Source organism: Oryzias latipes, chromosome 2, assembly GCF_053564925.1.
Source record: "Oryzias latipes strain Hd-rR chromosome 2, Olatipes_Hd-rR_3.1".
Taxonomy (NCBI): domain Eukaryota; kingdom Metazoa; phylum Chordata; class Actinopteri; order Beloniformes; family Adrianichthyidae; genus Oryzias; species Oryzias latipes.
The window spans coordinates 46132860-46160700 of NC_136238.1; the positions used below are offsets into that span (position 1 = coordinate 46132860).

Sequence of the window (27841 nt, forward strand, 5' to 3'; positions counted from 1 at the left end):
GCTCTGAATGTTCCCTCTTCTTCACTTTCTGTCTGACTTCAACCATGAAGGGACTTGAACCCTCAACCTTCTGATCCATGAGGCCACATGGTCTGAGAGAACATCCAGGTCCAGCTGCAGGTGGAGGACAGCATCATCCAGCCGTCACAGACTGGGGGCGGAGCCTGGAGATGACTGCTGAAGGTCAGAGGGCGGAGCTTCATCAGGATGAAGGTGCTGCTTGGATTCTGCTTTGATGTCCGTCTGTTCTCAGTCCCTTCATGGCTGCTGCTCAGAGCTGTTTCTGGATCTTTCTGGAGAATTCATGTCTTTACTGATCCAAATGTGGATTTCTGTTTTTCTTTGGACTTTTCTTGATTTCAGGCTTTTAGCTTCTGGAACTTTCTTTGTTTCTATGCTTTAACTTCCAAACGGGTTTATCTAAGACAATCTGATTGTTTTTCATTTGACTTTCTAGGAACTTTCTGTTTCATCTTTGAGGATTTGGACTTTTGAAAGACTTTTAGCTGCAGTTTCATCCTTTGAAGCAGATGGATCTGAATCTAGAGTCAAAGATTCTAAGGAAATCCTGTATTCACAGACATTTGATTGAATTTCTGTCTGGATCAGAAACCAACAGCAGACATTTCAAGCCGTCATCTGTTCCTAATGTTCATTCCCCGCCATCATTGAAAGCTTTTGGAATAGTCCCTAAAGCCAGCGATGGGGCGGCTTTGGAGCATGAACTCATCACTCGGTGTCACGGTGGCAGAGAGATGACAGATCCCAAATCTGAGGCTGAAATGATCACGTCCTACCAGCTCCACTCTGGATTTGGGACCAGAAACCTTTGAAGATGTTGGAGCATTGTTGGAGAATAGACTGACAACATTGACCTTTGACCCCTCCGTGATGTGTTCCACATCCAGCTGCAGACACACCACTACAGCTCCCATTCCACTTCTGATCCAGCAGTTAGAACCAGAGCCTGCATTTGCAGCAGGTTCCACTGATCCACACAGGGGGACGTCCTAAGGGGCGGAGTCAGCCACTGGAGAAATGGGGGTCACTCTGGGCCTCTCTGTGTTCAGTCAGTTTGAATCTCATGAAGAATATTTCAAAACTCCACATTTGGATCAGGCGTCTTCATCAGAGCACAACTCATGTTTCCAGGACTGTGACTCACCAATAGATCCTCATTTCCTTTTTTCTTCTTTTTTTAACTTGTCCTGTCCAACAGCTGGGTAGGCATATGAGAGCTGAGGGCCTCTTGTGTTGGACATATTTTACTTTAACAAGAGGGGTTATTAATCTTCAGACAAACCAGAGGTATGTCTGAATAAACCCCTTTCCTGCAGATCACAGACTGCTAAGTCAACAGTTTGGTCTCTCAATTCCTGCTGCAGTCACTTCATGGAGAGTAAAGATGAACATAGGATGAGGCTTAGTGAAGGTTCCTGATACGTCTGATAAGGTTCCAGAAGGACCAATCCATCTGTGATCAGATAGATGAAGGCTTGAGGATGACTACTAATCTCTGAGACAGCTGAACCCAACAGAGAAGAAGATAGTTTGACACAACTGGACACAGATGTTGGGGAATACTTGGTGGAGTTGAAGCTATTTCAACATTTCATTGATAGATTACTTTAATGATTGAAAAGAACTAAAATGCTTTTTTGTATTCAGAAACAAGCTGCAGTCTGATTGGAGGAGGTGTGAGTCTGTGATCTGCAGGAGGAGACCAGGAGCAGGAGTTCCTGTCTGCAGACAGAAGAGGACAAACAACATCCAGAACTCACTAAGACTCTACTTTCAGGGATCATTTCTTTAGTCTGGAACTAGAGGATTGTGTTTCTACAGAGGTTGGTCTGGCTGTCCATGATGATGATGATGATGATGATGATGATGATGATGATGATGATGATGATGATGATGATGATGATGATGATGATGATGATGATGATGATGAATGAAGATGTTTCCTTCAGAGCAGGAAGCTGGAGAGAAGATGAGAATCTTCTTCACTGATGAAGACTGTTCAGTGTTTCTGGATGTGACACTGAAGGAGGAAACATTGTCTGAGTGGACTGTTGGTTTGTATTAAGATTAAATATTTTTTGTTTCTTTTCATGAAAGCAGAAAACAACCAAGTAGAAATGTGTGCTGCAGATGCCATGTTTGCCACTAGAGGGCAGCACAGCAGCTTCAGTCTTTGTCATTGTTGCTGTGTGAGCCTGAAGGAGCTTCAAAGTGAACTAGCTGCAGCTTGGTTCAGACAAAGCTCCACATTCACACACAGATGTGATCCTGAAGAAGTCTGAACAGAACATTTCAGGAGAACTCTTCAGTCCAGAACATGAGCCTGCATTGTTCCTGAAACTGGGATCAGAGTTCTGCTCTCTGCTCCAACAGAACCACCTTCATGAGCTCCTGGTTTCTTCTGGATCCTCCAACATTCAGACGCTCTCTGACTGAGTTCATGTCTGCACAGAAACCTTCAGGATTCTCTTCTTCCACACGTCTTTCACTCTGAAACTCTCTTCTGAATGTGGATCATCTCAGTCAGACGTTCAGCAGCATCAGAGCCGTGCATGTGCTCCTCCTCATGAGTCCTGAAGCTGCACCGTCAGCTGCAGAGCTTCAGAGCTGCTTCCTTCTCAGACTTTCCACTTTCTTTGGCTCTCTGGCTCTGATGCTGCTGCTGCTGCAGAAAAACCAGCAGCTGCAGAAAAACTCTGCAGAGACTCACAGAGAGAGGATGGAGGCAGCAGATGAAGCTGCTGCAGACTGACAGCTGATGGAACTGAAGCACTTTCTACATTCTAGTTCCAAATGTTCTACAGAATCCATCAGAGCTTGAAAGTCTTCCTCAGTACTCGAGTACTTTAGTTCAGCAGCTCCTCTTTTCCTCTAAGGTGAAGCTTCATATGGACGACTTCTTCTTCTTCTTCTCTCCTCTTTTCTGGAGCTTGGGCTCCATGCAGTCTGATCAGCTCTGATTTGGGCTTCAGTTGATGTTTGTGATCAGGAACTCTGGATTCTTCTTAGAAGGAGACGTTCTGCCTCTTTAGCAGAGAGCAGAACGTTGATCTGATCTGTTGGAAGCCACTCCATCCTGAAGCTGCACTGCTGCGTTCCTGTCCACCAGGGGGCAGTGTTACGGCTTTGCCTGCCTTATTATTCTGCTCATCTGTCAGGTTGGGACTTCCAACACGCAAACATTTGACCTTTTCAGTTTATAAAAAAGTTTGTTAAACACTTTGGTGACTTTCAGATTTATAAAATCATTTTTTATCTTTTATTTCTGTAATTATTGGTCTAAACTTTTCTTCCTGAAGGCTGAACTACAGCTTTCCTCAGGTCTTTCATTTTCTCCATTTTTCCCTCCTTTTCTTGGCTTCCAGCTCACCAGGCATGACATAGACGGCGCCCTCATGTGGACGGATGAACACATGACAGAGGGGAAGGACAGAGCTGCACAGCAGGGACTGCTGTGCAGTCCCTGCTGCACCGCAGTCAGAAAACCCCTTTATCCTTCATTCTATGATGGAAAGTCCAGGAAGAAAAATTTGGACCTGAAGATGCTTTGATCTAAATGCTTTAGATTCGAAAGAGGATTGTCCAACTTGAGTGATGGTCGCCCATAAAATACAGTTTTCAATCTTATCTCAGACTTACTTTAATTTCAGGTTACTTTCACAACACTTTACTTCCTGGTTTGATTGACAGCAAATGTTCCTAAAGATGTGACCCCCTAAAAGCTCCAATAGCAGCTCAGCAGAAACTCTGATCTTTCTTGATGTGGAGGGGCGGAGCCTGAAGAGGAAGCATCTTTCTGCAGGTGGTGCTGCAGCTTTGGGCATGTTTTCCAACTCTTTAGCTTCTGCTGTTCATGGAGTCGTATCCCTCTGTTCTTGGAAAGGAGAAACCTGCAGAGAACTTTTCCCATTTCCACTCCCTCCTTTCAGCTGCTGCCCACTGTTCCCCTCTGAATCAGGAGGGAGGGGCTCTCATCTGTTCTGCCCACCCCCATCTAGAAAGACATCAGCACCACCTGAACATTCCAAAGCTCTTTTCCAACCCATTTCTACTGAGAAGGAACCAAACACATGAAGATTAGAAAAGCTGGAACAGGATGAGGGGGAAGGCTAAAGATTCAAGTCTGTTTGTGAGTCAAAGACAGAAATCAATAGAAAACACAGAGTTGATTCAAAAGAGCATTTATTAGATCCAATCAGGCTGCAGGAATTGACAGACAGCTTTCAGTTTGAAGCCTTTTGACACTAAGATGCAGTTCTGCAAACAGCCAGCAGGTGTCTCCCTTCTCCCTCCTGCTTCAATGCAGTTGGTGTTGAATGCCAAAGAAAACCATAAAATGCAGAAAACAAAACATTCTTATGGAAAAAAATTATTTATAAAGAAAACGGGTTGATAAAACTTAATCTTAAAGTTGAGTTTGTAAAAATGTTTCCACAGCAGAGTAAGTCCTGGGATCCACATGTGGACGTCTCCTGAGTTTTCTCTGTTTTTACCCCTCTGTTCTCTACAGACAGTGTTGTCTAGTGCAGCAGTAAAGTTCTTTAAACTGCTGACTTGGCATTAGATGTTTCAATCCTCATTTCAAGGTGTATCAAAGTGGAAATGATGACATAACATTGAAAAATGTGAGCATAGAGGCTGAATCCTGCATGAACTATTTCAGAGGAAAGAGGTTTCAAACTAAAGAAAAAAATAATCTAACTATTACAACCATCTGGAGAAAATGTCACAATAATGTACACAAACAGCTTCATGAACAGATAAACAGACGTCAGCTGACAGGAAGAATGACATCCGTTACTATGGCAACACAAGAGAGAAGAGAAGCGGAAGATTCCCCAACACTCCAAGTTAGAATGAGAAGAGGAAGTGCAGTTCTCCATGAGTCCACCGGGGGAGCTGCAGCACAATAACTGTCCACTTGATGCTGAGAGAGACAGTGGAGGTGATCTCAGATCAGTTCCTGCTGCAGCTCTGACACTCATCTCCACTTCCTCTGATTCCTCCATCACTCTGCTCTCCACCTCCCAGGAACACCGTCCAGTCACCACATCTCTGCAGACCAGCTGCTGCTGCTGCTCCTCCAGGAGGAACATCAGACTCACCAGCCCTTCCAACTGCAGAGAGAAAGTGTAGAGCCAGAGATGAAGGAGTGTCTCCTGATCCTGGTCTGTCAGTCAGTGATGCAGCACAGCAGCAGAAAGAGCAGCAGGAGCTTCAGTCCTGTTCAGAGCAGCAGCTTCCTGTCATCTTCACCTGTTGGAGCTTCTGCTGCTCTGATTGGCTGACTGTTGTCCTGAAGCCTGTCATCATTCTCCTCAGAGCTTCACTGAGAAGCTGCAGCTTCACAGGAAACTCTGCATCTTTGCTCTCAGACTAACTTTAGGACCAAACATCTGGAAGCAGCTGGACTGACTCCAACCCTCTACTGACCTCAGAGTCTGCAGTTTGGAGTTTGGACTCTCCACCAGAATACTGAAGGTTGTTGAACCTCAGGTCCAGTTCTGTCAGGTGGGACGGGTTGGACTTCAGAGCTGAGACCAGAACAGCACAGCTGGTCTTTGACAAACTGCACAACCTCAACCTGAATCCAGAACAAATAGTTGAGTTTGAAGACAAAGTTCATGTTTTTCATCCTTCACTTCTAAAGAGTTCAGAGCTGAAGAAAATCTGAAAGTCCATCCTTTGATGGATGATGTGATGATGTTTGTGGATGAAAAGGTGAGGATGTTTGTGGAGGATGTGTCTGTCAGAGCAGCATCCAGCTGCAGCAGGACTCTGTCACTGTCTGCTCACAAACATCAGCCGCTGGACTCTCAGCTGCATCTGCTGAAACACAGCAGCACGACTCAGAGTGCATGTGAGCGTGCACGTTTGCTTCTTCTGCATGTGCTTTAAAGGAGTCTGTTGGAGCAAAGACACAAAGAAGAGCTGATGGCTGCAAGCAGAACTTTGTGGAGAACAAATGTCAGCAGACAGCTTTGAAACAAGAAAAGAAGAAGTTCTTCTGCAGATCTTTGAACACTGAAAAAGTCATTTATAAAAAACTGGCAGAACGCACTAACTTTAAACTTAGGGCCACAAAATATCATCTTGGGGGCTGCAAAGATCCTGCAGGCCACAAAAGCGTCTGCCAGTCCAAAGACAAAGCTAGTCTAGAGGGAGGTTACGATAAACCACGGTGCGTCCAAGTGATGGATGTGAAAATAAAAATGCTATCCCCTCTTTGCATTTTCGCTTTAATTACAACATAGAATAAGCGTTTTTTAAGTAGAAAATAAAAAATGCATATTTAGGTATTGAAGCTTCATTTTCATTTTGAGTCCTTTGATGCAGCTACATTTTGAAAATGAAAAAGCATTTCTGTTGATCCATTTCAATTGTCAAATTAGACATTTATAAATGAATTTTGCTACAGTTAAAACAGTGTTAAGAAACATTTTAATAAAACAACAATCCTTAATAAAAGTCAGTTAAAATATTCTGGAGGAGGAGCTTACCGAGGTGGTTAAAACAACGTACAACTAAAGCAAACACCCTTTTGTGTATCACTGCACACGTGATGGAAACCACACAGCACACAAGGACCCCCCACCAGACACAGCAGTCCACCACCTCAGCCTCCCACCTCCTGAAACAAGAATAAAATTGACAGTATCAATAAAAGACACAATTAAAAATAAAGATAAAAAGGTGATTAGTGTTCAGGGGGGATGGTAAACCGCCCGACCACCGCAGATCAGCTGGTGAAGCCGCCCACAGTCCGGTGAGATGCCACAGCAAGGAGGGGTCTCCGTAAGCTGAGAGTTTCGCTCCAGCCCGTTCTGTCGTGGCGGGGGTGAAAACCCGGACAGAAATCACGGTTAAAAACAATAAAAGCAAAGCAGCAGCTTTAATCCCCTATTTGTGGGGAGAGAAGGGCGTGCGGCCAAGACACGTTCCTGAAAAAAAAAGGAAACAAATAGTTTGCAGGAGCCTTAACTGTACATGACGGAGGAAGGCAGCTTAACAATCCTGTCACTGAGAGGAGGCAGATCTAGGTGAAAAAAAAGTCACATCACTCTTGCAGACTACTGCCGCCACGCCACAGATGTCCCAAAGCCTGGCCGATTGCTTGTTTACAGGGAACTTTGAACGAGTCTCCTCGTAAGTTCCCATTCCCTGTTTCAGATCGGAGAACTAAGTCTGGCTTACCTTACCTACCTGCTTCCACTTCCTGATGCCTTGATTTATGGCAACAACAAGAGTTCATGTCCGAACAGGGAGGAGGGCTTTTAAAGCACAGCCACCAAATTAACATGTGTGTTGCCTGTAGCCTCATGATTAGTAGCACAAACATTTGGCTATTTTCCTAACCTTGAATGAAGAGAAGCTTCAAATCCTTAAAAGTACATTTGTTTTGTGCTAAAATAGTCCATTTCTGAAATCTTTAGCATTATTATTTATGTCCTTACAAGTCTACCTTTTAGTCTCTTCCTCAAGTTTTATTTAGGAACTACTTACGACTTCATTTTATCTTTAGTACCATTTATTGCCGTTTAAGCAGTTAGAATAGCAAAAGTCATTTAAGTTTAAGGAAGTTAGCTGAGTTTTAGCAAATATTTCAACTTCTTGACATTTCTTCACTGTGTTAACATTCATCACCATCTTCGCAGCTTCAGCTGTCAACTCTCAAATATGCATTTAGCAGTAAATAGAAAAAACAGAATTTTGTATTTGTTTTTATAGAAAAATCTGTTTACAAAACTTTTTTTTTAAACAAAGAAAATAAAAATAAAAATTTGTGTTACCAGTCGGGTCCAGACAAAATAAAGGCTGATCGTTATTCCAGTTAAGTTGATCCCCAGCTATCTCTGTTATTAGCATGGCTAATGTTGTTTGCATGGATGTATTTTATTTTTCTAGCTTGTTCTGTCCAACAGCTGAGCAAACAGATCAGAGCTGAAGGCCTTTTGTGTTGGACAGGTTTTACTTTCACTAAAAGAGGTACTAGAACTCCAGAAAACCAGAGTGCAATTTTTTTTATTATCTATTTTTTACATTTAGTCTGTGTGGGGAGGGAGAGGGATTTCTGACCGAATGGACGGTTTTGTCAGACTTCTTTGAGAAAAGAAGCTTTAACCTCAAAGGATGGCCGTTTTTTCTGACGTTAGCTAGTCCGCCTTTGGAAGAACATAAACTTGGGAGTATTTAGGAAAATGCTTGTGCTGTATAACTCTGTTGTGTAAATGAGTGTTGCATTTGTGTAATTTATTCCTGACTTAGCTACGTGTTGTAGTTAGCTTTAACATTAAAGGATGGTCATTTTTTCCTGATGCTAGCTACCAAACGCAGCTGTTTTAATCGTTGCATGAAGAGAAGCAGAAGGTGAACAGAAGGTGAGGCAGCAGCAGAAAGTGTGATTACTCAAGCAGACTCTGGTTTGTTTGTTTGTGGGATTATTTTGCCAGCTCTTCGTCCCTGACTTCCCGCCTCGTCTCACTGCAGACATTTCTTCAACAAGACTTCAACAGGATGGCGGTGGATGTAGATTACTGTCTGTGGGAATGGTTCACAAACTTGCACTCCGCTGCAGGTATTAAGTACCTGTCTGTTGCTGAGCACTTCAACTTGGACGACTTGTCGCTGTGGGCCCGCGATGGGGTTGGTTGATGGTTCTGGTTGTTTTGATGCAGACAGCTTTTCTCAGTACGATAAGTACAACCATATCTATATAAGCAAATCTTGGGAGGGGTGTCTCTCAGGTCCACCTGAGTGACGATGGAGGGATGGTCCTTCTGGCTTCCCTGCTGTGGAACTACTCTGCTCTGCAGCTGGTGGAGCCAGAGGTCCAGGCGCCTCCTCCTGCGTCGCCCCGGCCTGCCGTGCGGCGAGTCGCTCCTAAGCTGGTTGTGAGGGAGCACCCTGTGTCCCCTCCTCCAACCAACCCTTTTGAGTGGGCTTGCAAGGTAGGGAAGGCAAAGGTAAGCGTCAGCTCACTTTATACAAATGAAATGATTTTCCTGTTTTAAACTTGTACATGTGTTCAAGGTGAAGCCAGACCAGAAGTGGCGTGTGCAGAGCAGGTCTGTGGGACAAGGAAGGGACTAGAGTCTACATAGTTCTCAAGTGTCTACATAGTTCTTTTTTTCTTCTTATCCATAGAAAGCAGGTCAGTTTTAGGAAAAATAAAACTGCAGTGTGTTTGTTGTGTCCACATGATAACATTTCTATGTTTTCTATTCCACAGGCTGCTCCTCTCTCGGTGTCGCCCGTGCGCTTCAGCCCTGCTATTCTGGATCTGATGGACAAATTCTACCCGTCATATCTGGACTGTGCTGGAGTCAAAATGCTGCGGCACCTAGTTTATGGTAAAATTCTGACATTAAATACATTACATGTTTGTGTGCGGGACCGCGTGGGGGTGACACCTAGGTCTCCTACCAAGGACATGACGGTGGAGCGGCCTGTGGACCAGGTGAGAGGAGAAAAGGGAAAAGCTCAATAGTCTTTAGGAGTGATTTTATTTATGGTCATTTTAAGTTTGACATGTTTGTTTGTGTTCCTACTTAAGCTTTTGTTGTGTGCTCCTTTATTAACAGACATGATTCTTGGGCAAATATGATCAAAATGCTTCCAAAGCCTTAAATTAATGACGAGTGCATTTATGAATTTGATTTTAGGTGTTCAGGTTCGATTTATGATTTAATACAGAAAAATAACATTTATGTTTTTTCCTTGAAAGTAATGTTTCTTTTCTATTTTTCTAAAGGACCAGCATCAGCGTGGACGGCCTGCTGCAGGAGGTAAGAAGAGCAGCAAAGGTAAGAGCTGTTCTCCTTCCTGCATCTGCTGTGCGGTTCAGCCACGTTCAGACCCTGTAATCTTGTTTGGTTCCTCTGAAAGCTTTAGTGAGGTGGTTCCTGCTCCTGCCAGTTGTAGTGTTGAGGCCGTGTCAGACAATAGTTCAGTTGACATGGAGGTTGGTGTAACGTTTGGCTCCTCGGATGATGAGCTGGTAACCTCTGAGGTCCAGGAGCCTGGTCCTGTTCCTGCTGCTGGTACGTTAAAGTTCCCCAGCATCAGAGGATCGTTCCACCAGGGCAGTGAGCTGTTTGGGAGCAACAGTGGGCGGCAGTGCATGGCCATCTCTTTGGTGGCTGCTGCCAAGCACACTGTTAAAGGTGTGTTTCAGTGGGACAGTTGTGAGTTGGATTCTGTGCTGCTTGCTGGAGATCAGGTTTACTCGGACAGAACAAAATCACTGACTCTGCAGGTTTTCTGAGAGCGACTGATCTTCCAGATCAAGTAGTGGTAGATGGGGTTGAACTGTCCTGTGTTTTTGGGGAAATTGTTAGCGGGGATGCTAAAATCAATTCGGGTGAATTTGTTGATGTGGGTGTGTTGGTTCCCCTGAGGGAGGGGCTGGCTAGGATGACGGCACAGTACAACACGTGTCTGCTGACGCTGTCTGAGAACACGTGTGCCGTCATTGCTGAGAATGGACGCTGGGCTGTTATAGACTCCCATTCTCGCAGTCCTGAGTGAACAGGTGTATTATTTTGACTCTGTGGGTGAAGTTCATGACTCCCTGCAGAGGTCAGTCCAGGGCATTGTGTTGACTCAGTCTGAAATAGTTGGTGTGGTTCTCTTTTCTGCTTCAGAAACGTTTGACCCTTTCTTAGGAAGTCCTGCAGAAAGTAACCACCTGAACCTCTGCAAAGAGAGCCTCTTCCATGACACTTCAGTAGATGTCACTGTAGAAGCTAAAAAGGCGGCAACAAAACGAAAAATTGATAGTGAGTGATAATGCAGGCCCTTCAGGTGAAAGCCTGAAGAAAGTCAAATTGGATGATGTTGCTGTGGAGGAACAGGATGTCATTCTATATTAACCCTTTAAATCTGGATGTCTGCCAGACTCTGTGCTCAATGTTAAATATTGAGTTCCAAAATTTTAATGCCCCACCTGCTCCTCCCATTGGTTTGTTAGGGCCCCCCTGCACCAACGAAAGCATCATAGGAGATGGAAATTGTTACTTTAGGGCCATCTCTCAGGCTGTGACCGGATCCCAAAACAGCCACAGAAAAATTCGGTTAGCCGTCGTGAAACAATTGGAAACGAACCCCGATCTGTACAGCTGGGTAGTTGGGTGTGAGTTCTCCTCTGTGGCTGAGTACATAACCAAATCTAGGATGCGTTTTGTAAGTGTTTGGGCCACAGACGTAGAAATTCAAGCCACGGCTGATTTATTTCAGTAGGAGGAAACGTTTTTGTATTGTTTGATGGCAGGTGGCTTCGGCACCAGAGCAGCGGTCGACAATTACGTCAAAACGCAATTTATATAGAAAATTGTGGTGGTACACATTTAGACTGTTGTGTGTGTAAAAGATCCACAACAAGACCGCTGTGCTGGTTGTTGTCCCTCTGCCAACAAACAACCAAAAACATATCACACGCGTTCACATGAAAAAGATGATATTTGTTCTACAGGCATAAAGACAACTTCCATAATTGACAACCAGAGCAAATGCACAAAAGTTGCTTCTAAATACTTGGTATACCAAAAATAAACAGCAAAAGAAGTTTAAAGGAAAAATCTACAGAGAAAATGAGAGGGAACGGTTAAAGCACGTAATTCGGAAAAAATACATGAAAGATGCAAGTTACAGATGGAAAGTCAAGTTAATAAAAAGGAGGCAACTAAAAGTATCATATTTAAAAAATGAGGATTACAGAGAAATGTTTGAGTCAAAAGAGAAAACAAAATATAGAGACGATTCCGCTCACAGGACCAAGGTGAAAGCTCAGAGCTTTGGCAAATATAAAAAAGATAACACAAAAACTTAAATTTAAGACTCCAAACAAAAAGCGACACAGGGAGAATCCTGCATTCAGAAAGAGTGTCATCAGTAATGTTCAACAGAAGAGGCAGTTGAATAAAAAGAAGGCAGAGAGTTTTCAGGAAGTCATGCAGGACTTCCTAAAAGAGGTGGAAAAAGGTCCAGAGTTTGTTTGCTGTGTGTGCAACAGACTTCTGTTTCATCACCAGGTTTTGCTGTGTGTCAGGGAGACGTACAGCAAATCTGTGAAGATGGCAGAGATTGCAGATGTGTGCATTAGTGAGGACTACCTGCACCACTGCAACATGGACTGTGAGAGCCCGTGTTTGTTTTTAGGGACGGCGAGGAGCGCTCTGTGGATTTGCCACAGCTGTGACTCCAAGTTAAAGAGGGGTCTGACCCCGCCTGAGTGGGTCGGTAACAACTTGGAGGTGTGTCCTGTCCCACCTGAGTTGGCCTGTTTAAATAGTTTAGAGCAGCATCTGATTGCACTGCATATACCTTTCATGAAGATGCTTGCTCTGCCTAAAGGTGGGCAGAATGGTGTTCACGGCCCAATCACGTGTGTTCCTGCCAACGTGGTGCAAACGACCAATGTGCTGCCTCGGTCTGACATGGAAGGGTCTCTGCTGCGCGTCAAATTAAAGCGTAAACTGACTTACAAAGGTCATTATGAGTATCAGTTTGTGGATACCATGCACATTAGGCGAGCCTTGCAATATTTGAAACGCAACAATAAATATTACAAAGACAGACTTTAATGAAGCTTGGCTCAATGACTTTTGTAAAGAAGAATTAGAAGAAGAAAATCGAAACGAACCAGAAAATCAGGCGGACAAAAAAAAGAGGATGAGGCCAATGATGGAGAAGATGAGCTTCTCCATGACAGACAGAATCACTGCATGTTCCAAGATTCTGCTCTGTTCCCAGTGGACATCGGCCAAGAAGTCCTGGACCAGTATTTTGAGGATATTTTGAATTTGGCCCCGGCGGAAGGAAATAATCCGGTCCAACTATTGACAAATCGAGAAAATGAAGCTAAATGTTTTCCTGTCATCTTTCCCGATGCTAAAAACGTTTACCATGAAAACAGAAGGTTCAAATTGACTCTCTCGCGTTACTTTAACAGGATCCTCCATGCTGACGGTAGGTTTGCACAGAACGTCGAGTACATCTTCTTTGCACAGTACATGTCGGAGGTGGAGAAGGTTGTTTCTAGTGTGTCTGTGGCTCTCAGAAAAGAAAAATCAGGAAGTGCATCTGAAGGTGTAAGTGCCGATGCACATTCTGAGAAAACCCTGAAGAAGCTGCTGGAAGCAGATCAGGGCTTTTGTTTCCTCCGGCCTATTCGAGGCACTCCGGCATTCTGGCAGGCAACACAGAAGGACCTGTTGGCCTGTGTTCGTCAGCTGGGTATTCCAACGTGGTTCTGTTCGTTCTCTGCAGCCGACATGCGTTGGAAAAATCTCCTCGACACTGTGTTAAGACAGGAGGGGAGAACCCAGACAGCTGACCAGTTGGATTGGGCTGAACTTTTGAAGGAAATTGTTCTGGCTGTCCAGCAGCACTCTAGGAACCACACAAAGTCGTGTAAGAAGGGGGGGACCAAATGTCACTTCAACTTTCTTAAAACAGCATCCGGCCGAATATTTGTTATCAATGACAAAAAGATTCAGAAATGCCCCAAATGTACGGACCCCAAGGTCAAGGCTGGCCAAGAATCCAAATTAGAATTCATCTGCGGCATAGTCACCCACATTGAATTCTGTAAAGAGGGGGGGTTCAAATACATTTAAGTGAAATTTGATGATGAGGAAATTGGAAAAATAGCTCGGAGGAGGTATGCCAAAGCCGACTTGCCTGGTTCCACTGCTATAGAGTCAGAGGAAGAGCAGGTGAGCCAAAAGGGGGGGATGAGGAGACAGTTCCCACTCAAGCTGGCATGGGCTTGTACCGTCCACAAGGTACAAGGCCTGACCGTGGACAAGGCTGTGGTCTCCTTCAATAAGATCTTTGCTGCTGGACAGGTGTATGTTGCTGTGAGTCGGGTCAGGACCATCGAGGGGTTAATCATTCGGGATTTTAAGGAAAAGGCGATTTATTGCAATAAACATGCGAAGGCTGCTCTGGAGAAGATGCCCCCCCTCCTGAGTGATGAAAGAAGATGTGACCCGTCTTCTTTTAGAGTTTTCCTGCTGAATGTTCAGGGATTGTGCAGACATGTCTCCTATCAGCTGCAGCCTAACTGCATTGCTGTGACAGAGACATGGCTGACCCCTAGCTCTGCCTTAGAAGCTGTCCAAATGGACGGCTTCAGCTTTCCTACAGTGGAACCAACCCAGCATTAGTTGGCCTGAAGAGCCAGCAACATGGGGGGGTTGGGATCTACTGTACGGATGGAGGAGACTACCAAATTCTGGACAAGCCAGACCTTAATTTGGAGTGTGTTGTTTACAGGAGTCTGGCTCTAAATTTAGTTTTAGCTGTAGTGTATCACCCCCCCTCCTATCCTGTAGTGCTGTTTAGGTCCCACCTACAGGATTTAGTACTTTGGTTAGAAACTCAAAGTGAATCAGTAGTAGTGATGGGAGATTTTAATGAAGACATCCTGAAGTCCTCTTCCATTTTTAATCTGATGACGGACAGAGGCTTCAGGCAGCATGTCACTTCTCCCTCAACAGAGAGGGGGGAAACTATCATAGATCATGTCTATGTAAAAACTTCCAAATTCACTGTCAAGGCCGTGGTCAGTCAAATTTACTTCAGTGACCACGAGGGGATCCTCTGTTCATTTAGTGCATCCTAGAGGGGGAAGGGGGGGCGGGGGGGTCTGCTGGAAACAGCCTGGTGTTTATTGTAAGTTTGAGCATTATAAATGGTAAATGGCGTATACTTATATAGCGCCTTTCTTTCTACAAGGACAAAGCGCCTTACAGTCACAGACCCATTCACCCAGTCACACACACATTCACACACTGATGGTCGCTCCGCTGCCAAACACTGGCACCAACCTACCACCAGAGGCAAGATGGGGTTCAGTGTCTTGCCCAAGGACAATTCGACTCATGGGCGTGCAAGGCGGGAATCAAACCTGCAATCTTACGATCATGAGTCGACCGCCCTACCGCTGCACCACAGCCGCCCCATTATAATTGGGGGGGGGGGGGGGGGGGGGGGGTAAAAGTTTAAGAGTAACATCTGGGGAAAGATGTGCTTTTTAAATAGATTTCTTTCCTATCATGAAGTAGTTTACATTTTATGAAATGTTGGGTTTCTTTTACTATTTTTCAACAAGCATGTGACACAAAAACATGTAGTATGGAAAAGTTTTTAGAGATAATAGATTAACAATTAGTTTGATCGGCTTGGAGAAGCTTACAGAGGAAGCTTTCTACTTTCGTTTAGCGGCGTCATCTTTCCTCAGATGGGTCATGGAGTGAACCCACACACAAAGGAAAAGAAGATGGGACTTCCCTCAATGTGTCGTTCCGGGTTAGTTATGGACAGGACCGTTTTCTCCTCCTGTCAGCTACGGACGCATGCAGAAGAAGCTCCTCCAATGTGGGCCTGACATGCGGGTGCAAACTCAGCATTTTCCCAGGAATTCTTGGCAATCTGTGAAGAAGAGGAGAAAAAGGATGAAGCTGACAGATGCAGGGATCCTTGCTCTCAGTTAAGTCGAGACGGTTTTCTTTTTTACCTCTAGACAGGTCCTGGTTAATTTGCAATGTCCCCAAAAAAACCCATTAGTATGGAATGGATCGTGATGGAGGTCAAATGGTCACATATCGTGGGACGCCATAAACGAGGGAACAAACCTAACGGGGGAAACTGGAGAAGTAAATAAGTAAAACAAGTTCAATAAGGCTGGTGTGTAAAAGAACGCTTCTGATCTTTTTCCATTTTCTTCATTGGAATTTATGGAGGAAAAAAATCATTGTAATGGTTCAACAGAGCTGAAAAAATCTATGAATAATTTTTTACCTGACGGAAAAATACATTTTTTTTAGCTTTTAGCCTTTTCCAGTTTTTCCACATTCTCCGTGTCTACCATGCATTGCTGCACACAGACACCGCTCAATGCAGCGATCAGAGCAAAACTTTAGCTGGTAGCTCCTCCCACACGTAACCGCGGTATCAGGCTTTAAAGAACACAATTTTTAAGAGGCGGGGCATTGCACACCCCCAACAGGTTAGATGACAGTGGCCAGTGACAGTGGTGTTCACGGAGCTTCAGTACATAAGACTCCAACAGCCTTAAACAGCCTAACGTCGTCCGCTATTATATATTCATGAGATATTCATGGCAACACTGATCCCGCGGGGGGGGTTGCCGCCCGCAGCACTATTCAAACCACCCAATCCCGCGAGATTTGCGTTCAATCCCAATGCAGGCCTCTAACGGACAGTGTTGTTGAGTAATGGACTACATGCCTACCTGGCACGCTAATGCAAGTCACAAACTTCTTTACCTCCATTTCATTAGGAAGAATATATTATTTATCCCACTGTTTATATTTGATTCAGCAATTTGAACATTTTGTTTCAGATTTTCCTGTTCATATAATGACTCAGGAATCCACAGCCGCATCCTCCTCAGATAACTATATAGACAGGTATTGGTTCAATTCTTCATTCTTCATTTTTTTTTTTAATACTCCTGCAGAACAGAGCTGCCTGGTCCAGACAAACCTGCTGTTTGCTGTGGTTCCGGGCTGGACTGTACATCTGTAGGACCAGGGCTGAGCACTTCTGCTGTAAAAGGGCTTTAGAGTAGGGCTGGGCGATATGGGCTAAAAATCTCAGATTTTATTTTTTTTAATTTGATTTCCGATTTTTTCCCCGATCCCCCCCCACTTAAGGAAAGCAATACGTACAAACGGCAGACTAGTTCAAGCAAATGTTACTTTTATTTAATCAAACCCAAGACAAATGTAACATCCATTTCTGGGATGAATAATAAATAAATAAACACGCTCTTGGAATCAAAGTTGAGTATAAGATTTTTCTTCTTACTCCCTTTTTGGACTTGTGTTTAAATAATTTTGTGTCCTGTTTTATATAACTTTTGTCTTGTTTTTGTTTAATTTCGTTATTCTAAACTTGTTTTCACTTATCCTAAACAAAAAGGTTACTTCTTTACTCAAAGTCCCAGCTGTGTTTTAAGTCCCACTTTGTAGTCTAGACTAAAAGGAGACAAACATTCACCTTGACAGCAGCACCATTTTCTAAAAGATTAACAATACAGCTCATATCTGGGCTGGAAGGTTTTAATTCAATTAATAAACCCGTCTTCTCCACGAAGATGACAATGAAGCAGCGGTCACACCCCCCCCCCCCCCCCTCCGAAAACAAAATCTTACGGCGGCCGCGTCGCAAATGAATATATAGGTACTAGTAATAATTACAACGCAGTATTCTTTATGAACAAATAACAGTAACAACTAACTAACTAATGAACCAACTATACAGGCGTTGTAGAATGAGTATATGTGTGTGTGTGTGTGATGGCACGTGCCACGCGAGCACGCGTGAGAGCCTTTGACTCCGATGGGCTTTAGGCAGCGTGGGGGGGGGTCTCTTCCTCCACGTCTGTGGCAGTAAACCCAGACCAGTTCCAAACAACAGATGATTTTATTCTTTTCTTGGGAACAAACTTCCCATTGTCACCGGTAGCCATGCTGTCGCTAGCTGCTTCGTGTGTCGATTGTCGCGTGTCGCCGTGATACTAACGCTACGGAAGCTCTGGGGAGCCAAAAATGCGCCACATAAAAACTCGATTTAGTTATTTTTGAAATCGCCCGTAACAAAAAATTCGAATTAATTCATTTGATCGATTTATCGCCCAGGCCAACTTTAGAGTCCCACTCTGATCAACTCTGTTGATCTATTTTAAAAGCCTTCTCTGTAGAGGAGCAGAAAAAACAAATGGGCGAACTTGAGACAGAGATGAACGAGTTGGTACCCAAGAATGGAATTCTGCAGTTTGCAAACGGACCTCTTGATGAAATCCTTTGCACAAATTCTTAAGACAACGATGAATAAAAACTGCAATAAAAGTGGTCTATATTTCGGTTTAGATTATGTAAGGAAAACCAGGAGCTCAAGAAAAAAGTGGAAGAGCTTGAAGAAGAAAAGCAAACACTCTCCACTCCGGTAAAACTGCATCTCAAAATTTTAAAAGCATATCAAGCCATCTTTCATCTGAATCCTTTAGGAAACTTCTGGGTCCTCCTTTGATTCCCCGGCTACTCAGACCAGCACTGCCAGGGACTGTTCTCTAAGGTTCCGGTCACACTGTGAGTTCTGCTACTTTGAACCTCATGAATTAAGATGAAGCCGTTTTTAGCCAAAATTCAACGTTTTTTAATCAACGTTGCTCTGACATTTCTCTGTCATTTCATTCTGAGGACCTCTGATTTTCAATACCTAAAATCTAATTGGTTTCAACCCTTTGTTTTCCTATTTCCGCCATGTTTCGGCGCTTAACTCCCTCTACAATTTTTTAACCTATTTTAACCATTTAACTATTAAAATGTTCAGCTCTTTCAGTTATTCTAGCTATGACTTTTGGTCCTTGAACTTTTCAAAATATTTTTTTTCCTCTCTTTTTCAGAAGAGATTTTTTGACTCTTTTAGGGTAATGATATGACTAATGTCTTTTTTAAGCTAATATTATTAGATGTATTTTAATGTGTATGGATACTTAATTTAAACTAAGTGGTAACAACTTGTCTTAAATTATGTAGTAATAACTGAAGGACATTGCTGGATAACATTTCATGTCTTTTTTTTCTCTCATCTCAGAATGGCACTGAGACAGGTGATTAACATCACAGAGTGGCCCATATGCAGCCCCCCCACCGCTGCACATCTGCATTTTAAGGGAGAAGGAAAAGTCCAAAGTAATTACCTGGGACTTTTCCAGCAATACATCTGTCCCTCTAACTACTAAAAATAATAAAGTGATAGTCATTACAGACCGTCACTCTGTAGAAAAAGTGACCTTTTTCGAGGAACTGGCCTCCAAAGTGTTTGTGGGAAGATATTATATAATGAAAGAGTATAGGCTCCAGGGACATACCCCCCTATCACATTCTCCCCACAAAGCACACGGCCTTCTATTGGACATCTCCTGGAGTCACTGGAACAGGAGGCAGACAGACTCCTGGATCCTCCATCAGTGGTCACACCCCTGATAAGTGTGGACCAGGTAGAAGGTAAACCCCTCCTCACCATTGAGGGAAAAGTTTTGGAGGTAAGGACGTACGAGTCATCTAAATGCTCACAATCTGTCTTAACAGAACATGTAATTAATTGTCTTCATTAGGTGTTTGCAATCAGGAGGATAAAGAGTGGGAGGAACAATGTTCCAATGAGGCAGCTTCGATTACACCAAGCAGGTACTTCTAAATGTCTTAACACTGTGTGTGTGCATAAAATAACTTCTCACTGTACAGGACGGGGCAGAGGTGAACATCTCTGTTTAAATTGGAAGTGGGTGGCCATGTGAGGCTCAGCCACATGAAGCGTGGAGCTTTGGTGGGTGGGTTCCATCAGTCCACAAATTACACCACAATAGAAACCATAAAAATGACAATGAAAACAACACTGTAAAATGACATGTACAGTGATCCCTGGCTATAACGCGGTTAACTTTTCACGGTTTCGCTACTTCACGGATTTGCATGGTGCATTGTGTTCTGCATTCTGATTGGCTAAAAAGTTACTCCGCTTCTCTACCTGTGCGTCAATAACGTTGCAGTTTAATATGTTCACGTTCGTAAAACAGCTCGCCAAATTTACATTACATACGTGCAAATCATCTTGCAATTTCGAGTTTCTCTAAAACCCATAGAAAAAAGAGCGACATCAACTGTCAATCACTATGTTCTTCTCCTGAACAAACACAGCTGCACCGCGGGCTTCAAAAGAAGAAAACACTGCAGAGCGGAGTCAGGATGCAGCGGCTCAGTCTGAAGAGCAGTGAAATACAGCTGAGTCACTATTTGTCCCACTGTACTTTGTAATTTTTTTCATTATCATTTTAATTTCCTCCCGTTTAATCCAATACTCGGGTCGCGGTGGGCGGGGCTAATCTCCGCAATTTGAAGCCTTCTGTTCACATTGACGATTAAAATTATTATTTGACAGTACAGAACAGAAGTTATTTGTTGAAAAAAACATTTCTAAAGTACTTTTATTTGTGAAACAAATGCTTGAGCCTGTAAAATGGTTTGTTCTTTCTTTTCAATGTATAATAGAGTATTTAATTGTATAATAATTGTAAAAAGAAATTAAGGTTTCTACTTCACGGATTTTGCCTATCACGGGTTCTTTCTGGAACGTAACCCCCGCGAAAAACAAGGGTTTACTGTACAAAGTTGGAAAATAATTACTAAAATTGTTTTTGTAGGTTGTCATCCAAGCCGTGGAGGAGGTGCAGCTAAAACTAATACCGTCAAGGAGGGGAGAGAGAAAGGGGGCCTGGAGCTGCTCCTATAAGACCATGAGACCTTAGATGTAGGTGAAGAGCTCTGGGACTCTCTGGAGCACTCATTCAAAGATAGGCCTCTCACCATTCAGGCTGAGAAAACGGGGAAGAGGGTGTCAAAAATAACAGTCATTAACTAATCATTTTTTTAAATTTATTTATTTAATGACATGTAACAAAATAAATGTGTATTTGTTACTATTATTAATTATAATTTATCATATTTAAAATAGAATTTATTATTATTATTTATTAAAACTAATATTTAGTATTATTCTTTATTGATTGTATTTAAAATAGCATTTATTATTATTATTATTTGATTGATTGTATTTAAAATAGTATTTATTATTATTATTTATTGATTGATTGTATTTAAAATAGTATTTACTATTATTATTATTAAAGTTTAGCCAGTAGTTGTGGAAGTCATTGTTGAACGTTTACTTTGAAAAAATGCAAGGCAGCCGTCTTAACATAAGACCAAATAAGAAGAACAGATGAAGAGACTCACACAGACTGTAGAAACAAAGACTGACAACAGTTTGATCAAAAATGCCATTTCTGTCTTCAGGTCCAACATTCAAGCCGGACCCTCTTGTGTTTGCACTGTGTGTCTTGTTTCCAAACCAGGTCCTAGTCTGCAGAAGGTCCAGTTATGTAACGCACCCAGCAGTCATTGAACCGTGTCTGACAGGTAAATATGTCCACGTGTGGGAAGGTTCCTGCAGAGACCAACCATGTTTAGTTCCTAGTGAGAGACTTTGTGTGCTATGCTGAAGGTCCCCCAAAGAGGAGAGATAGGGCACACAACCTGAAGTTGAGACAGTAGAAAGACAATTCATGGATTCCATCCCATCTGGCTGTGTACCAGCAAAGGCCGACTGCATGAAATGTTTGGCAGCTGAACCACAACCTTCAAGTACAAAAACATGGCAACTTTTTAAATATTACAGGGCTCCAGACTGCGAGCAATTGGTCGCATTTTGCGACCAAAATTTGAGAGTTTGCGACTGAATTTTACATCCAGTCGCACATGTGCGACCAGTAAATTTGCCTCCCCCACCCTCCGTATTTTTTATACATTAAACGTGGAAGGGGCACGTCAATGATCAATGAAATAATCAATGAGACGCAAGCCACACGGACGCAGGCAAACACACACACTCGCGCACATACTCATCAAACGCGAGCACGTACACTCGCGCGTGATACCTGTCTGTGAGGCGGCCACTGCGTGTGAGAAGAATAGGGAAAGTCACTGTGAGTGGCTAAAATGCGTGGAGGGGGAGGGGCCTAGAGATAATCGAGCACGCGTAAAAATCTGTGGGAAAGAAACTGAGATAAATATCACAACCTGATATGTGCGTCTGAGCTATGGGTAAGCGAACTATTGATTCGTTCTTCCGACCTGCGGCTAGTGTACCAGGGCGAGAGTGTACAGCAGGGGTCTCAAACTCGCGGCTGCAGGCTATTTCCGGCCCCCAAGATGATATTTTGCGGTCCCCGCCTTAATATGAAGGTTTAATGTTACTGCAGTTTGCCAGTTTGTATGAATGACACTTTTTCATTGTCGTGCACGGAGCTGACCAACCAATCACAGTGGGGTAAATGACTCTTGGGGGTCGTGACAATGACAGGGTTTGAAAGCAGGACACCGGACAGCCCCCTCCCTCCCCGGGCCACATTAAGGAGTTCCTTACTTTCCTTTACAACGTATTTATTCGCTCGTAATTTTCTAAATACATGCAGTCCGTGCTGAACTTTCTCTGGGCCGCACAGACCCGGAGGAAGGTTTAGGTTTTGGTTACGGTTACGGCGGCGCATCAAACGGTTATGCACGGCCGTTACGGCAGCACACCGCTCCCGCGGGAGATGGTCAGCTGAGGAGCATAAATGTCCCACACCTACATGCTGACAGCTAACGGGGCTTGAACTTTAAACACGCTCGAGCAAAAACAACATTAGTTTTAGACACACTGAAAATACGTGGGGAAAATGCAACGATAGACGTGTTTGAGATGAACCAGCACCTCGCCTGGATCGTTGGGGAGACCAGGCGGGGGGGCTGTGAGATGAAAGCGAATCTGCAGCAAGACTGAAGAACAGGAAGTTGGAGTTGTCCTTAACATTCAATTTAGTTTTAATATTCTTCTCCCCCTTAGTATGATCTGTTTTATTATATATTTTATGATTATTTTAAGGTTTTGTGATGTATGTAGCCTTTTTTAATGAATTGGTATTTTAAATTATTTTAATTAATCACTGCACTACAAAAACCATCAGGACACATGTCCCATAATGCATTGTTTTGTAGTCATCAGGGCAGCTTTCAGTCAGTTCAGTTTCCAGCTGTGTCCGGGTAGGTTTGCCCCTTGCTCCCACCCCTTTCTCGCGATATTTTTGTGATGATTGACAGTTGATGTTGGAGCAAAAACAATAATATACGTCTCACACCAGGTGATCTGCGCAGCGTTGAGTTCACCTGGGTGATCTCAAACACGGTTATTGTGCATCTTGGCTGCACCTATTTAGTGTCACCAAGATAAATTTCCATCAGTTTTCTTAACTAATTGTTCTGTCATGACAGCGATGCTGTTGTCAGTTTACATTCTTGTTGCATCTTCAAAAGTGCAGAATAAAATGTGACACTGCATTTGAAACAGCACATTGTAATTTCTGCATCTATTATTAAAGTATTTATTAGTAATACAGTGGAAGTTAGTAGATTTGGTTAGAATATTGATTTACGGTATGCGCCCCTAAATTTTCTGGTTGCGCCCCTAAAATTTTCAGTTAGGGGCCACTGTGCTCCTAGTGAAAAAAGTTAGTCTGGAGCCCTGTATTATGTCCAACATAGAATTTCTATTGAAAAGTGGAAGAAAAAAAGAAACCAAACCCAATGGTTAATAATTCTGTCCATGTGTTTGGTGTTTAAATGTTTTTCTAAATCCAGAAAAAGTCCCAAGTACTCGACCACATCCAGTCTGAGCACATTTAAGTCGTAGATTTTTCCCATCTACATTACCATGATCTACTCATAAATGCCCAACAAGTGTATTTGAACTCAACTCAGAGTGACAAACAAACACCTCATCTCAAATAGACGTGTTCATGAGCTAATGAAGCAGCCCGGACCCAACTTCTGCAACACGGGGGCTCTCCTTCACTTCCCAACATCGTTGTTGTAGACAGTTGTCTGGATGAATGTCAACATGCTGCGTAGCATTGGGTTGTACTTTGTAGCAAAAACAAAATTTGCCTTGAAAAGTTCATCAAAGACACCAAGTGAGGAAGCCGACCTGCAAGCGATGACATTTGTGTAAAGGGTGATAGAACTGGTGGATTTCTTTCCTACTTTGTCCTACAGCCAGGAGATCGGGTGGAGTGCTGGTCGTGATGCAATCAAGATGTTCTTGAATGTTGGTTCCTGTCTGACACGACATGAAAAACACAGTGAGGCTTCTACAATGACACTGCAGTAACATTTCATTCCAAAACTTACTTGTAGAGCTGGGAAATAATGTAATTGGGCACAAGAACATTTGTGGTGCTAATCAATCATGGTATCTGCACATGTATTCTCAACATGACAGCACCAGGCGCATTGCTGAAAATAAAAACACACCTTCTTGAAGACCACCAAATGCTTTTCTGCTTGGGAAGCAGACACTTCCTGGTCTTTTACAACCTTGGGCAGAAGGAGGAACAAGGTGCAACAGCAGCAGAATGGATGAGGTCACTGTCCCACCCTGTGAATACACAAACATTTATTTCAAGTGGAGCATCGGCAAAAGTCAGACAAGTAAAAGAAAAAAATGGGAACTATTGCAAAACGGTAGTTGAAACTGTCCTAATTTAGAGAAAAGGAATAGAGTTTCTACTGCCTGTAACTCTACCAATGCTGTCATCCACTTCAGCTCCACTGTCAGGGTTATCAGCTGCAGGAGGAGATCTTCCGACTCACTGCTGGTTTGCAGCTTTCTCCGTTACTTTTTTATCTATTTAATATTTAAAAAGTACCTTTCAAAACCATTTACAGGTCAAACGCCTATTAACATTAATGTGATCATTTTTGGTGTGACCCTCATAACCGGTCCTGGAGAAAGGGTCACTAAGACGGTAAAGACGCTCACCTTTCCCCCTGGCAGACATTTCTTTCACATGTCTTGGTGGTGACGTCCTGCAATACAAAGAAATAAATGAGTTGAATGCTTCATGCTTTGCTAAAGATGAGAATGACATGTTAATCATACACTGAGTCTACTAAGCCATGATGATGAATTAGCCATTCTTCTCTGTCATGTCAGCAGCAGTATGTCAACCATCTTTCTTCTGGTTTCATCTGTTAAATACGACAGAGTTTTAGGGCCAGTTTACAAGAATTTTTTTTAATTAAGACTTTTATTAAGTCGTTAATTTACGAGAAAGTTATAACTTTTAAATTATGAGATTTTAATCTCATAATTTTTATCTCATAAATTTACGACTTAAAATCTCGTAAATTTACAAGAAAAACTCATAGATGAACAAGGAAAAATCCCCAAAGGTTTCCGTTTATCGGAGCCTAGCTTGAAGATGAAATATGTGGAGCCTTTTGTGAAGCTTTATTTCCAGATAGGTTTAAAAAAAACAGATTCTGAACTCAGAGACACGTTTGGGTGTAGAGGATCACTGCAGCCTTTATTCTCCTTTTCATTCACATAACCTGAAGTTCATCCGTCACCTTACGTCATAAACCTGTCATCTGAACACCAATGCAGAAGTAAACAGTGTTCCATACGCCCCCTCCTCCAGATGAAATGTCCCGTTTCAGCATAAAACAATAAAGAAGAATGAAAATAGTCTGTTATTTTAGCATTAGAACGTTGAAAATGCCCAAAAAGTGCTCCTCCTCCTCAGATGGAAGCGTCACACAGACGTAGAGATCTGGTCTTTAATGGAGGAAGAAAGGATGAAGGTGGACATCTGCAGGGTTACGGGGAACTTCATCGACGGGCTGGAGAGATCCTGCAAACCAACCATCAATGAATAAAACCTTAATAATTGTAAATCAAACTAATGAGCTTCCAGACATTTGGAACGTTATCAAGAAACATTCAGCTCACCTGTTCAACAAGGTTTAGTCGGTCTGCTCTGCTGCGTTCACTTGCTGCTGCACTGTATGCTCACTTCCACTTTAACCTTGTAAATTTACAAGGTTTTTTAGTGTAAATTTAAGAGACTTTTTCTTGTAAATTTACGACTTAAAATCGCGTATTTTTTTATTTTATTTTTTGTGGCCCTAAAACGACGTCGTACTGAAAGACTTGCTTCCATTATATCCATTTATTATTTGTTCCCCACCAGGTTTTTGGGTAACATGGATTCCATCAACTAAACACACAGATGTAACACCATCCCATGTCACTAGAGGACTGTCCACACACACAGTTAAGCGTCGGGAAAAAAAGTTCCTTACAGTGAAGAAAAGGGTTTAGTCTTTTTTTTTTCCAGGCCTGATCGATGCTCGGCTGCGTTGTGGCAAAAAACCAAAGAGGGCCTTTTCAATTGCTAAGCAAGCAAGAAAGAAACGTGCACGTTCTCACGTAGCTGATGGTTAGAAACTGTTGGCGGGAGAAAATCTCTGCAGGCAAACTCAGCGGTATCCGACTGTGCAGCGGGACAGAGGAGGCGGGAATCTCTGAGGCCTGGGGGTTGGAATCAGCTCAGCTCAGGTGTGCTCGGTCTCCCACAGGGTCCAGATAGACTCGGCTATGGTCAAATGCAGAAAAGTCCCCTTTAGAACTTTGGAAATTTGCTTTGGGTCGTTTTTACCTAGCATAGACTAACCAACACGTTACAGCATGCTAACGCTAGTCGCAATTAGCATTTTTAGCTGCATATTGTAATGAATAAAACGAGCGGTTAAACACATTTAAGAAAATTATTACTTACATAACAACAGTTTCCACATTTCTAAACAGAAAGTTGACTCTGAAAACCATCGTAGCTCCAAGAATTCAGCGTCAGCTCCGCTCCTCACCAACGTCTGACTCTCTCTGCCCGGCAGTGAAACGATTTTTCAGATCGTTCTTAGGACACACCCACTTATCTCTGATTGGATGGATCATTATACAGACAGATTACACAGCAAATCACATCTCGGAATGACAAAAAATACATACAGGTTAGGTTGTGTGCAAAATCAAACTTTTAACATACTAGACCAACAAACTTGATTTCCAATGAAACTTTAAGCAAAAAACAACTTGTTAACCAAACCAACAAGTGGCCATTGAACATTTTTAATAAATAATACATTTTTATCTTTTAATAGTAGCTTAGTCTGTTTTATTTTTTATTTTGACTGGGCTACACAGAGAAAAGAACTTAAGCAAATTAAAAAGGTCATCAACTAAACAAGGATTGGACAATAGACTAATCTCAGCAATTTAAGCAATATTTATTTTACAAGTTCATATCCTTAAAAATTTGATTATAATAATTCTTACGTGCTTGGCCTCTGAGTCCAGCCTTAGCCGTTTACTGGATGGACTCTGAATAGACGACGGTGTCTTGAGAATCAGATGAATCAAGGAATCATTGATGATTGCTCAGAAGATTGTAGCATAGGAACAGAATCTGAAAGAAGACATCAAACAAGTTCTTTTATCAAAAAAATTAAAAATGTGATTCACACAAACCAGTGGCATATTTGGTGGTTAATATCCGACAGAAGGATCCTTAACTACATCCTGAAACACATCATCATCTAACTCAGACCCAAAGCTGTCAACAAGCTTTCCACCTTTGGTCACAGCAAGGACAACACATTTTACAAATGGTGCAAGGAAAAAAACAATATTGTGTAAACCAGATTCATGAGATAATATTCTTCAAACACCAACATATCTAAGAAGTCAAGGACAAAAAAACATCCATAAAGCAATGTGTGAATTAGAACTAAGGAAAAAAATACTATCAATTATAATTAGGACTCAAAGCTTTCAATTAAAGGCTAATTCGTAATATCAATCTGCTACCTGCAATCCTAAACTCTTTCAGATCAAGCTCCGTTGTTCTCACATCACCAGTCTGGTCTTCATCAACATGGTTCCTGCAGCTCATCAGTTCTCAAAATCTTAAAAAGGTTCAATGTTACGGCAATGACACAAAGAGCAAACACGTCCTTTACAATAGAGCATATCAGATGTTCATTATATATATATTCATTCATTTTCTTGACCGTTTTCCCTTTCGGGGTCACGGGGCTGCTGGAGCCTATCCCGGCCACTTATGGGCGAAGTCAGGGGACAACTATTATATATATATATATATATAATTGAAGACCAGTTTGAGGGAGTTGGTGGTATTTTAAGCTAGGTTTTCACTCGACCATGTTAGCCGTCTAGGGATTGAAATACTGAAGATAAAATACTGCAGGGAACAACCAACAACCCTGTTTATTTGACATAATATATTTTTGAAATACAAATATAAAAAAGTTATTACACAATAAATATT

General features: G+C 42.6%; 1 protein-coding gene, 1 long non-coding RNA gene and 1 pseudogene across 24 annotated transcripts in view; 2 read left to right on the plus strand and 1 right to left on the minus strand.

Moving 5' to 3' along the window:
* Positions 1-27841, plus strand: part of LOC144988999 (NLR family CARD domain-containing protein 3-like) — a 292143-nt gene that overhangs the window by 138019 nt on the left and 126283 nt on the right. The window lies entirely within an intron of this gene.
* On the plus strand, positions 1783-2066 carry LOC144990759 (small nucleolar RNA U3; annotated as a pseudogene).
* LOC144989432 (uncharacterized) lies at positions 4187-26414 on the minus strand. 21 transcript variants are annotated; one of them, XR_013653616.1, is made up of 12 exons: positions 26273-26414; positions 25797-26089; positions 24592-24680; positions 24472-24518; positions 24235-24336; positions 23964-24087; positions 23694-23765; positions 21150-21251; positions 15542-21060; positions 6522-15456; positions 5455-5925; positions 4187-5138 (listed from the first exon to the last, which is right to left on the minus strand). It is a non-coding gene; the product is annotated as an uncharacterized LOC144989432 (long non-coding RNA). The 21 variants fall into 21 exon arrangements; XR_013653619.1 differs by lacking the exon at positions 24592-24680; XR_013653601.1 differs by lacking the exon at positions 24235-24336 and having other exon boundaries at positions 23694-23769.